This window comes from Pinus tabuliformis, chromosome 9 (genome assembly GCF_031772625.1).
Source record: "Pinus tabuliformis cultivar Carrire ecotype Pingquan chromosome 9, CPIR1, whole genome shotgun sequence".
In the NCBI taxonomy this organism is placed as follows: domain Eukaryota; kingdom Viridiplantae; phylum Streptophyta; class Pinopsida; order Pinales; family Pinaceae; genus Pinus; species Pinus tabuliformis.
Genome location: NC_142307.1, coordinates 77,552,279 through 77,565,045, shown reverse-complemented (window position 1 = coordinate 77,565,045; position 12,767 = coordinate 77,552,279).

Below are 12,767 nucleotides of genomic sequence, written 5' to 3'. Positions count from 1 at the left end.
TGGAAGACCGCATTTAAAACAAACAGTGGGTTGTATGAGTGGTTAGTGATGCCTTTTGGACTCACTAATGCACCTAGCACATTCATGAGATTGATGAATGAAGTCTTGAAGGAATATGCAAGAAAGTGTTTTATTGTTTATCTTGATTATATTTTAGTTTTTAGCAGAAGTAAAGAAGAACATATGGAGCATCTTAAATTGGTTTTAAGAACTCTGCAGGAAGAGAAACTACTGATAAATCCGAAGAAATGTAGTTAAATGAAAGAAGAATTAATTTACTTGGGATTTGTAGTTTCTAAAGAAGGGTTGAAAATGGATCAAGAGAAAGTCCAAGCAATTTGGAACTGGCCTATTCCAAGGAATATATTTGAGGTAAGAAATTTTCATGGTCTTACAAGTTTTTATAGGAAATTTATCAGAGGTTTTAGTCAGATTTGTGCCCCAATTCTTGAAACAATCAAGGAGACTAATTAGTCGTTCAAGTGGACAAAAGCAGCAGGATTTTAATTTGCTAAAGAGGAAAATCACAGAGAAACCAGTTTTAGCTTTACCCGATTTTGAAAAAGTATTGCAAGTTGAACCTGATGCTAGTGGAGTTGCAATTGGAGAAGTTTTGAGTCAGAAAAAGAGACCAATAGCGTACTTGAGTAAGAAATTAAATGAAGTGAAGAAGTATTCTTCTTATGATAAAGAATTTTATGTTATTGTACAAGCCTTAAAAAAATGGAGACATCATTTACTACCAAAGGAGTTTATATTGTATTCTGACAATCATGCATTACAGTTCATAAACAACCAACCAAAATTGAACCAGAAACATGCCAAGTGGATAGAGATTTGCAGAGCTTTACTTTTGTGATAAAGCACACAAGTGGTAAGTTGAATAAAGTCGTTGCTGCTTTAAGCAGAGTAAATTTCATTGTGCAAGAATTAAAAGTTGGTGTTGTAGGATTTGAAGAAATGGTTGAAATGTATAAAGATGATGCAGATTTCAAGGATATTTATACAACAATACGAAATCCAATAGTTCATAACAGAAGTCAGTGGTTATATTATCTTATCCAAGGAGGTTTATTGTTTAAAGGCAACAAGTTGTGCATTCCCAAATGTTCTATGAGGGAAAACATAACAAAGGAGAAACATAGTGGAGGATTATCTGGTCAGTTTGGACAAGACAAAACCTTTGCTCAGGTAAATGATTTTTATTATTGGCTAAAGATGCAGACTGATGTTAAGATATTTGTTGAGAAATGCATGATATCTCAACATGCTAAAGGGGGAATCAAGAATACAAGATTGTACTATCCATTGCCAATACGAGACTGACCATGGGATGCAGTTAGCATGGATTTTGTTTTGGGGTTACCTAAAACTCAAAGGGGGAATGATTCTGTTTATGTTGTAGTAAATAGATTTTCCAAGATGGCACATTTCATTGCATGTAAAAAGACTAGTGATGCAACACATATTGCTAATCTGTTTTTTCAGAAATTGTAAGATTACATGGATTGCCTATAAGTATTGTGTCTGATTGAGATACAAAGTTTGTAGGACATTTCTGGAGAACTCTTTGGAAGAAACTAGGAACTAACCTTAGTTTCAGTTCAGCATACCATCCTCAAACATATGGACAGACCGAAGTGGTAAACAGAATCTTGGGAAACATATTGAGAAGTTTAGTGTATCAAAATCCTAAGCAGTGCAATTTAGCACTAGCTCAGGCTAACTTTGCTTATAATGACACTCCAAACTGAAGTACTAGAATGAGTCCATTTCAAATTGTTTTTGGGAAGAATCCAAAAGGTGTGTATGAGCTCAAAAATTTGGGTAAACAGGAGACAAGAAGCACAAAAGCTGAAGAGTTTGCAAAGCAGATGCAGAGACTACAAGAAGATGTCAAAGGCAAATTACAGGAAAGTAGTGGAAAATACAGAGAGTAGATATGAAAGAAGAGAGAAAGAATTCCAAGTGGGAGATTTAGTGATGGTGTATTTGAGAAAAGAAATATTTCCTGCTAAGACTTACAATAAACTAAAATTGAAAAAGATAGGACCATGTAGAATTCCAAGAAATTTTTCAACTAATGCTTATGAAATTGAATTGCTAGAAGGGATTGGAATATCACCTATCTTCAATGTTGCAGATTTGTATCCATACAAAGAGACAGAGACAAAGCTACAGGAGGAAAATACAAAAGATGAAGTTCAAACATTGAACCGGGAAGAACAAATTTCAAATACAATTAAGAGCGAGGTGGACACTGTTTTGGAGAAAAGAGTATCCAAAAGAACCAAAGAACATGTTTATTTTCAATATCTAGTCAAATGGAAAGGGCATTGAGTGGAGGATGCTAGTTGGTTGACATCAACAGAGTTGTAGAAGTATGGAGTAAACCCTGAAAGTCTGAGGGATGATTCTTTTCTTCCCCAGGAGTCTGATGCAGGAGCATCTAGACTTAGCCAGAAATGTGAAGGTTTGTTCACATGTTGTGGCTAAATGAGTTGAATTTCATTGACCTAAGTGGTCAATAGTTAGTTTTAGTCAATACGGTTGGATCTCTCGAAAATTATCTGTAATTCATTATTGTAATAGTTAGGAAATTGTCTTATTTTAGACTAAGGGATAAAGTGGTGAGCATAGGTGTGTAATAGAGCTTGAAAATAGAGATTTGATTGTTAGATTGATTAAAAATAGAGATCAAGTTGTTCATACAGTTAGAGTAGGATTCGACTCATAAAAAGAAGAAAATGTAATGAAGAAGGATTAGGTGAGACGATTGAGGATTGAGTAAGATGCAAGAGTTGAGTGATAGAGAGGGTTTTGAGATTGAAACAGAGGTCTATTAATTTGTTTAAAATGAGTCGAGAGGGCCAAGACTATGTAACTATTATTATATTGAAGGAATGTGATTTAGTGTGCATCTGCGTGTCAATTTTGGTGAAGACACTCGTTTACTTCTGTGAATCCGTGTTCTGAAGTGCATCTAGGTATTTTCTCTGTTTTTCGTATTTTAATTATAATCTCAGTGTTTATGGGTTAATCACAGCCATTAATATTAATAATGGGGGTAGAAGAGCACAGAAAGGTTTTATTGTGGTTGAAGGCTTGTACTCCATCCTGACCATCGATCTAAAGTTCAACTGCTTCCGTCATAGTCAACAGCGAGGTTAGGCCTGTGTTTAACTTGTGTGTTAGTTGAAGTCCCATGAGTTGTAGGACTTGATGGATCAATTATCCAATGAATATCAGGGTTTAAAGTGATCGGAGTTTAAGTCTAAACCCGGACCCAAATTTTTATAGATCAAGGTTAATAAACCATATCGTCTCCGTGAGGCGGGTAGCGTCATGCAAGTTCCTTGTGTGATATCGCTATTAAACATTGGATGATTGTTGATTGCTGACTATTGGATTATATCGCATCACATCATTCAGGAGTGAATGAACCTTGGCTAGGCGAAATTGCAATTTACGATGTCACTGCCTACCGTTAGATCTAGAGAGAGTAGATCAACAGCGTAGAGTGAAGTGTTGTTCAAAAGGGAACGTCAACGCGGAAGTCAACGTGTGACTGGTTGCTGCTCGGTTGCTGTTCAATTGATGTTCAGTTTTTGTTCAATTGTTATTCACTTGTTGTTCAATTGTTGTTCAGTTGATGTTCAATTGTTGTTTAGTTTTTGTTCAATTGTCGTTCAATTGGCCTCCTGTGTTAGAACTCCATCAAGGTCTACTAACTCATAAGCCTATTTTGCAAGGACATGCTTGACAATATATGGGCCCAGCCACATAGGGTGGAACTTTCCTGGACCTAACTTGTCAACCTCCTGGTCATATAAGAGAACCAGATCTCCTTCTGAGAAGACTCTAGGCTGGACAATTTATCATATTGCACTTAGATGCGCCTTTTATGAGCTTAATTGGCTAATGTGACATCGCGTCGGGTTTCATCCAAATGCGTTAGGAGTAAAAGACACTCCTCCCTTGTGGAAGTAGAAGGAAGAAGTTTGATAGCTATATTCAGCGATGGAATTTTACATTTGATGGGGAGGATCATTTCCAGACCATCCACCAACTGGAAGGGTGTGAATCCAGTAGCAGTCCTAACTAAGGTTCAGTATGCCCATAAGGCAAAAAGGAGAAGCAAGTGCAAATCCGATTTGTGTACCCCTATCATATGTTGAAGCATAGTCTTGAGATCTTTGTTGATCACCTCAACTTATTTTAGCCTGAGGATAATAAGGAGTGGAATTTTCATGTGAAAATCCCATTTTGGCAGCTAATTCGGTCATCATATGATTCTGAAAATGATTCCGTGATCTGCTACTATTACTTGGGGAACACCAAACCTAGCAATCATGTCATTGAAGAAAAACTAAGTAGTCATTTCATCGGTGTTATTAAATGTAGGCATCGCTTTGGCACACCCAGTAAAGTAGTCAACAATGAAAATAATATAGCCATGCCCCATGGCTAAATGAGGGTTACATGTCATACAACGCTCGAAAAAATTAGGTAGGTACACACTACTAAGATTATATTTAATGGTATCTAGGAAGGAGGAATGATGATGACGATCTTCCCACGGTGTGTCGTCTGCCGTCATGATCTCCATGATGCTTTCATCGATAGGGAATGTACATGAGAAAGGACCAGAGGGTGTGCCATAATCCAATGATTGATCTACCCAATTGATCGATGAAAAAGTATGGGTTGCATAAGCTGAATAAATGGCCTCGTAATCTTGCTCAATAGGGATAAGTGACATTTGATCGCTAAAATTTTTAATGTCAGTTAGATCAGGTACAATCCATGACTCGGCTAGGATTGTAGAGGATGATATAATGTTGATTTAAGCAACCGAAGGGGAGGAGCAGGGAAGGAGAGGGGAAGGGAGCAAAAAGGTTCCCATAAGCTATGAATCCTTCAACAATCAAACTCTGACATGCTGATGGGAGTGTAGGGATTCCCCTACAAGAAGGACACTTCCAGTAACATTGGAATCATAAGCAAAAAATGTGAGTTGATCTATGGCCATGATCCTGCCTTTATGAGGAAGTGCGATCATTCGGAAGTAAGTTGAAATGATGGCAGCCATAGCATAAATCCATGTATGTCCCAATATAATATTATAATCCAAAGGTCCTTCAATAACTTCTACTTCAAAGGAGACGACATTGGCCCCTAGTTCCACATGGAGGGAATTCATATTCCCACAAGGTTTGTATGTCCTTCCATCAAATGATTTTAATGTGGTGATCGATTGATTCGGTTGGGGTGAACAAATCGCCTTCCAACAAGACAAATAGATGATGAAGTTTGAGGCTCCCTTGTCCACATTAGAATGATGAATGTTCTTACCATGGACAACGACCTGAATCATAAAAGCTAGTAGAGCCGGAAGTCAAGGGGTATAGTTTTCATGAGAGAAAACCACGAGGTTGGAATCCAATGGATCAACACATATGATAGCTAATATCAAGGCCTTCTTTTGTGTGGGGAAGTTTTGAAACACCTCAAGAGTCGACATAGTTGATGGATACTAAGCCAAATCTCCAGCTACGTTGTAAATTTGAGTGGCTCTTGAATGACGGTTGACAACAGACTTATGGATAACACCCTTTGGAGGCTTGATAGTCAATTCTATAGGAACCAAAGGTGGAATAGGATCAAATGAAGGTGGTGTCGAGCTGGAAGGTTGATCAATAGCTTGAACATTCGGTGGATTCACATTACCATAGTCCTTATTCCAAATGGCCACCATGACACCAGATTTCACCTTTAAGGAGGAAAGCATAAAAACTGTGTTAGAGGAAGAAGCATCCCAGGCAACCATATGAGTCTCCTGATTGGGAAATGGGTCGGTTGGCACAGAGGGAGAAGTGGATGATTTAAGAAACAGATTCACTTCAGCATTGTTTAGATAATCACGTGTAAAGTGATCCTCATTACAAATCAAGCATGGGTATCGAGGTTTTTGTTTCTCATCAGAAGATGAATTTGTTTGTTTATCCTGTGGTGAGGAATCCTTGTTTTTATTACCTTTACCTTTTTTATTGTTTCTAAGTTGTTTTTGAGACTTTCCTTTATCAGATGAGACAATATTTATCTCGAAAGAAAAATCCATAGGAGGATGAGTTTGAGGGTTTTGTATAGGCGCGGTAAGAGTAATACCAGACAGTTCACTCACCGACTACGAACTTGCAGAACCTATAATACCATCGGTAGCATGAGATTCTTTACTATATGGACGAGTAAAAATATTCAAGGGTCTCAAAGAATTTTGTATCTTATCATAGAGTGTGCCGAATTGGGTATAAACCAGATCTAAATATTGAGTACTAGAAATAATGTTATCTTCATCCACAACTCCACCTTTTGTTACATCTTCTGTTATGGGAGCTAACAGAGATTTGACAAACCATTTCGCTAATAATTGATTGGGAACAGAAGTCTTGATCAATCGGTGACAACACCTCCACTCATGAATGTGAAACGAAATGTGAGTAGAGTTTGATTGTTTGAAGTTAGTCAATAGTTTCGTTCTAGTTTTGAATATGTGTTGGGAACGAGATCCCCCAAAGGGTAGTTTTAGGGCTAAAAGCCCATGTTTTTGTCAAATTTTGTAATAAACTTGTAAAGACTATGCATTTTGTGGTCGTGGAGCGTGTAGGTGTCATAAGTCATAAAGAGTTGTCTTCCCTTATTTTTGTAAAGTAAAGTCAGTTGTAAGAGATCTACCCATGGTCCGTGGACCATGGGATTATATAAAAAGAGTTAAGCTCTAAGTAGTTTTAGAGACACACAATGTAAGAGAGTCATAGCTCTGAAGTAAGAAGTCTAAATTTCGGGTCGTAGTGTAGGTAGAGGATTTGCAGTTGAGTGTACAGAGGCCTAGGGTAGAAGTCCACAGCTGAGTGCGCGGACCCCTGTAACTGTGTGCGTGGGGTGGATAGAGTCTGTAATCACTTGGACAATATCAATAAAGAAAAGTATTTTGCAAGTTCTATGTCTTTGTTCCGATTAATGCATCTTATCAGTTTATGTATGAATTTCCTTTATAATGCTTATGTGATATGTGAATATGTATAATAATGTTGGGTAACTAAACGCAACTAAGAATATTTGTTTACGCGGTGCTAACTGTGAGTATCTAATAAGATAAGTAAGATTCTCAAGAAAGTTGTACAATCTGTGCAATATGCTACTTTAGTAGCGCGAAAGTATCTGACTTGTAGGATAGAGTTGGGTGAAGCCCAGCCATAGCCTTTTGCGAAGGTATCGAAGGGAGGAGTAAGGGGTTAGAAAGACAGAGCCCTAGAACTAAGTGACCTGCATGAAAGTAGGAATAGAAGGAATAAAATGACATCACAACCATCTCAGGGTGTGGAAACATGGCTCCAGCATCCCCCCATACTACTTCGTGTGAGACTTTGGTCCACGCTCAGTGCGTTGATGCCGAAAGGGCCAGTAGTGTAGGGATTTGTTTGGCTAATTAACACTAAACCTGGGTCAGGCCCCCTCAAGCCAATAAATGGCTTTTTTTCCAGGAGAGGAATCTACATAAGAGATGTGTGATGTCGTATCAATTGAATCCGACTAAGAAAGATATTGGAGACTGGTTGGATAGGAAGATCCACGAATTCGTGGTGTAGGAGAACAGAAACCCATGACTGACAAAAGAATAGTGGCTAGACAGGTACCTATATACAGAGATCCACGAGATCTATTTCTGCTCCTTTCCGATTGAACTATACGAGTGGATCACGAAGCTAGAAGATAGCCAAGGAAGCTGGAAACTTGACGGTCCTATTGTGTGGACCCTGGAGCTAGTGTGAAGGTTGGAACCATTGGAGGATAAGATCACCCGCACTGTCAATCATTGGCTCGATCACCTCATAGGAGGATTTGTAACTGAATTTGCGGTCGACACCTCAGTCACCTACATCGAGGTGGAGCAATGCTTTTTCAAAGGACTGCGAGGTAAGTACATGAAATCTTTGTATACCTAGATTAAAATGCTATTGTGTGAAAAACAGGTTATGCAACTACCTTGATGTTCGGAGCTAGGTGAAGTGGAAAAAATTACAGAAGAGAAGAAAAAGATGGTCCTGAATATAGTCCATTGATTTCACCTCCATGGGGTAACGAAGAAGGAATAGCGTGGGTTTCTCTGCGAAGTGCTATTCAGTTAAAAAGACAAGGATTCCCATGAATACCACCTCCACCCACACCACCTCCAACTTCACCACCATCACCTGCGACTTCACCCGTACCACCTCCACCTCCACTACAATTCGGTATGGAAAATTCAGTGAAGTTGCCTTTGTTCAAAGGCTTGGGGAATGAGGACTCAGACCAATTCTAGTTCATTGTAAAAGTTGTATGGGAAGCTTAGGGTATTACAGATGATAGCATGAAGAAGGCGACATTGGTTAGTGCTCTGCAGCATCATGCGCTGACCTGGTATATCAAGTACACTAATGATAACCTGAATGTTAGAGTAGCAAACATCTAAACATCTCTGAATAGAGAATTTAGTAGGCCTAAATCTGAAGCACAGTCTATTGTGGGGTTGAAAGAAATAGAGATGCAACTAGGTGAGATATGTTGGGAACTCAACCAGAGCTTGAAGTGTACAATCCATGAAGCTAACATGAACTTAACAGACAGACAGCATCACGAATGGTTTATGGAATCGTTATTGCCACACTTAAGGGTTTTATTGTCGCAACAGAAGATAACAACTTAGGCAGAGGCCTTGGAGATTGCAATGAGACTGCATGAAACCCCGATGCAGGATCCAAATCTGGGGGTTCAACATATCCATGTGGAGTTGAAAAATATTTGCCTGGAAATGAAAAGTTTGAAGCTGGACAGAACAACTCGACCAGAGGTGCGCGAAGAGGTATGGTTTTAGAAATGCAAGGGGCAGGGTGTTGGGCATGGAATCCCCCCAAGGCAGGTTTTGGGGCTTAAAGCCCAAGTTTTGACTGAATATTTTTTTAAAATCTCCACAAATTGCGGGTACGGGGCGCGAAATTATAATAGAGTCACAGGGTTGTCTACACTAGTTTTTGTAATGTAATGTTGGCTGGATAGACCTACACATGGTCTGTGGACCATGGGATTGTATAAATAGAGTGAGGCTTTAAGTCTATAAGATAACTAATAGCTAAGATAGAAGAGAGCAGAATTATAAGTCTAAGTGATTGAGAAGCAATGTAAAGTGTGTCTTTGGGTCGTAGGGTAGGGAAAGGATTTGGAGTTGAGTGCGCAAAGGCCTAGTAGTCCGCAACTGAGTTCGTGGACTCCTGTAGCTGAGTGTGCAGGGTAGGTTGAGTCTATAACCATTGGAAGAAATAATAAAGAGAAAGTTTACCATATTTATGTGCATCTTTTCCTGTTTTAATATATGATTGGGTATAATTTGCAAGTATACTATTTATAAGTTGCGTGAACTTATTTGAATGTTTTGTATAACTAATTATAACATAATACATCCAAGTACGCGAAGGTAATTAACTGGTATAAGAAGATAATTAAGATCTCGGGTAATAGCACAGAGCGTGGCTCTAGCAGCGCGGAAGCTCCATGATCCCTAGTTAGGGCTACGCAAAGGCAGTGTATCAGGGCATAAGGAACAGGGAAGTGCGCGAAGCAACCTATGCGTAGGGACAAACAATGAGACTAGTCGAACCTCTCAGATATCTCAAGGGTGCGAAAACCTGGTTCTAGTACCCTCCCATACTACTTCGGGTGAGACCTCAGTCCACACTCCACGAATTGTTACCGAAAGGCCCAGTAGTACAAGGATTTATTTGGCTAATTAACTCCGAACCTGGGTCAGGCCCCAACAAGCCAAAAAATGGTTCCATTGCTGGGACCAGGATCTGCATAGAGATATCTGATGTCGTATCACTGGAATCTGACAAAGAAAGGAAATGAAGATTGGTTGGACAGGAAGATTCACGAGTTTGCAGTGCAGGAAAACAGGAATCCATGACTATCAAAGGAAGAGTGGTTAGACTGCTACTTATATACAAATATCCACAAAATTTTCTTTGCATTCTTCCCCACTGAGTTGTATGAGTGGATCGTGAAGCTAGCAGATAGCCAAGGAAGGTGTAAACTTGTCAAAACTATTATGTGGACTCCTGAGTTGGTGCGCAGATTGGAAGCATCGGAAGATAAGATCACACGCGCTGTCGATCATGGGCTCGATCAAATCATAGGAGGATTCATCACCAAATTCGCGGTAGATACTTTGGTCAGTTATAATGAGGCAATACAACACTTCCTCAAGGGACCGCAAGGTAAGTACGCTAAATATTTAAACACTTGGATTAAAATGCTACTGTGTGAAAAGCAGGTTATTCAAATAAATTGACATTTGGGGCTACCCGAAGTGGGAGAATCTACATAAACGAAGGTAGCACAGAACTAGAAACTAGCCCCTTGATTTGACCTCCATGAGGGGGCGAATAAGAGCTCGCGAAGGTCTCGCCAAGAAGTGCGATCAATCTGATAAGACAAAGAATTCAGCACATACCACCTCCACCCACACCACCGCCAGTTTCACCATCTTCATCCCCGTCTTTGGCCATACCACCTTCGCTACCACCGCAAAGTAGTATGGCAAGCGCGATAAAGCTACCAGTGCTCAAGGGAGTAGGGAATGAAGATCCAGACCAGTTTTGGTTCATGATAAAAGCGATATGGGATGCACAGGGAGTCACAAATGACAATATAAAGAAGGCAACATTGGTCAGTGCTCTGCCGGATGGCATGCTGACCTGCTACATTAATCATTCAATGATAATCTGAATGCGGGGATCGTAGATATCCAAGCTGCTTAAACAAAGAATTTAGCAGGCCAAAGTCAAAGGCATAATCAATCATTGGATTCAAGGAAATCACAATGCTACCATGCGAAACCCACATGGGAGTTGGATCAAAGATTGTAGTGCACCAATCGCGAAGCGAACATGATGTTGACAGATGGGCAACACTGCGAATGGTTTGTAGCATCATTAACACCACAGCTATAGAATGCGTTGTTGCAACAAAGGCTAAGCACTTAGGTCGAGGCCTTGGAGGTCGCGATGAGATTGCACGAGACCTTGATACAAGATCCCAACCTGGGAGTTCAACAGATTCACGCACAGTTGAAAAACTTATGCTTGGAGATGCAGAGTTTGAAATAAGATAGGACAACCCATCTAGAGATGTGTGATGAGGTATAGTACGTAAAATGAAAGGGTCAAGGGCACGATAAGGACCACTGCCCGGTATTTGTGAATTGCCTTGCAGGAGGAGGGCCAATTCCACTAAGACCGGAGGCACAAGCAGAACCAAGCGTGGCACCTACGCTGTGGTGCATGGTTTGTCAGATAGGAGGAAAGCATGCTACAGATAACTGCCATCTATTACAGAAGTATACGTAGAATTCACAATAGTTGTTCTGTAATCTCTTTAGGTCAGTAGGACATGATGAGTGCACCTATAGAAGTTATGAGATGATGATGGATTGAACTCCTACCTACAGAATTGAGTTCGAAACACGGTCCCTTGATAAAAACACAGGAATGACATGCACCAGATTTCAAGGGTGCAGACGAGGTCGAGGTGGAGAGGGACCAGGAAGAGGTCGCGGACAGCTGATATGTTATAATTACGAAGTGCCAGGGCATTATGCCCACAATTGTACAAATCCAACACGACCATCATGCTTGTATTGTACGTTGTTTGATCATGAGACAAAGGACTGTCCCACACTGATAGTGAGGTTGGGCAATAAAGGAGAACTCCAACCTCCCCTGACTTAGAACCTGCAAATGATGAGGTCTGAGCTGCACAAGGAAGACCCTAACATAAACATCGTGCTCCGAAGTGGAATTATGACAGGGGATGACAAAGGGAAGCAACCTGTAGAAAGTACCTTGGTTCGCAAGGCTCCAATGAAGGAACCAGAGTTTGATTTGGAGCACACTAAGGAGACTTTCATGGAAGCTAAGAGGAGATTCACTAATGCCTCCACTTCAGGAAGTAAAGAAAGACTCGAGCCAGAAATGGACCCATCAATGCTCACTACATTCTTGGAGACATGCATGAAGCTACTATGCGATAGTAAGGTTGTAAAGGGGCTGCAAGAACTCATAACTAGATGCGTTGGGACCATGCAAGGAGAACCACGTGTAGTCTAAAAGCTTAGGAAGCACACGACACGAACAAGAAGAGAGATGAGATTGACCACGCAAATTGGGGAATATGAGATGAACCAAGTGATTCTAGATCTAGGATTAGACACGAATGTCCTACCAAAACAGACATGGGAGCACATGGGTAGGCCTGCGTTGCAATGGTGTCCTATCCAACTGCGAATGGCGAACCAGCAAAAGATCCTACCTATGGGGAGATTGTAGGGAATCACAATAGATATCGAAGGACCAAGCACACTAGAAGATTTCGAAGTGATAGAGATTGTTGATGACATCAATCCCTACCCCGCACTATTGGGAATAGACTGGGCCATTGACATGAATGGAGTGTTAAATCTAAAGAAGTGCAAAATGATCTTTGAGAAAAATTCTTTGTGCGTAGTGGTACTGTTGGGCATGAAATCCCCCCAAGGCATGTTTAGCCATAGTTTTGATGAAACCTTCTTGTAAAAGCTCCGCAAATTTTGGGCGTGGAGCACAAAATTATAATACAGTCACAGGTTTTTCCACCATAGTTTCTGTAATGTAATGTTAGCTAGATAGACCTACTCA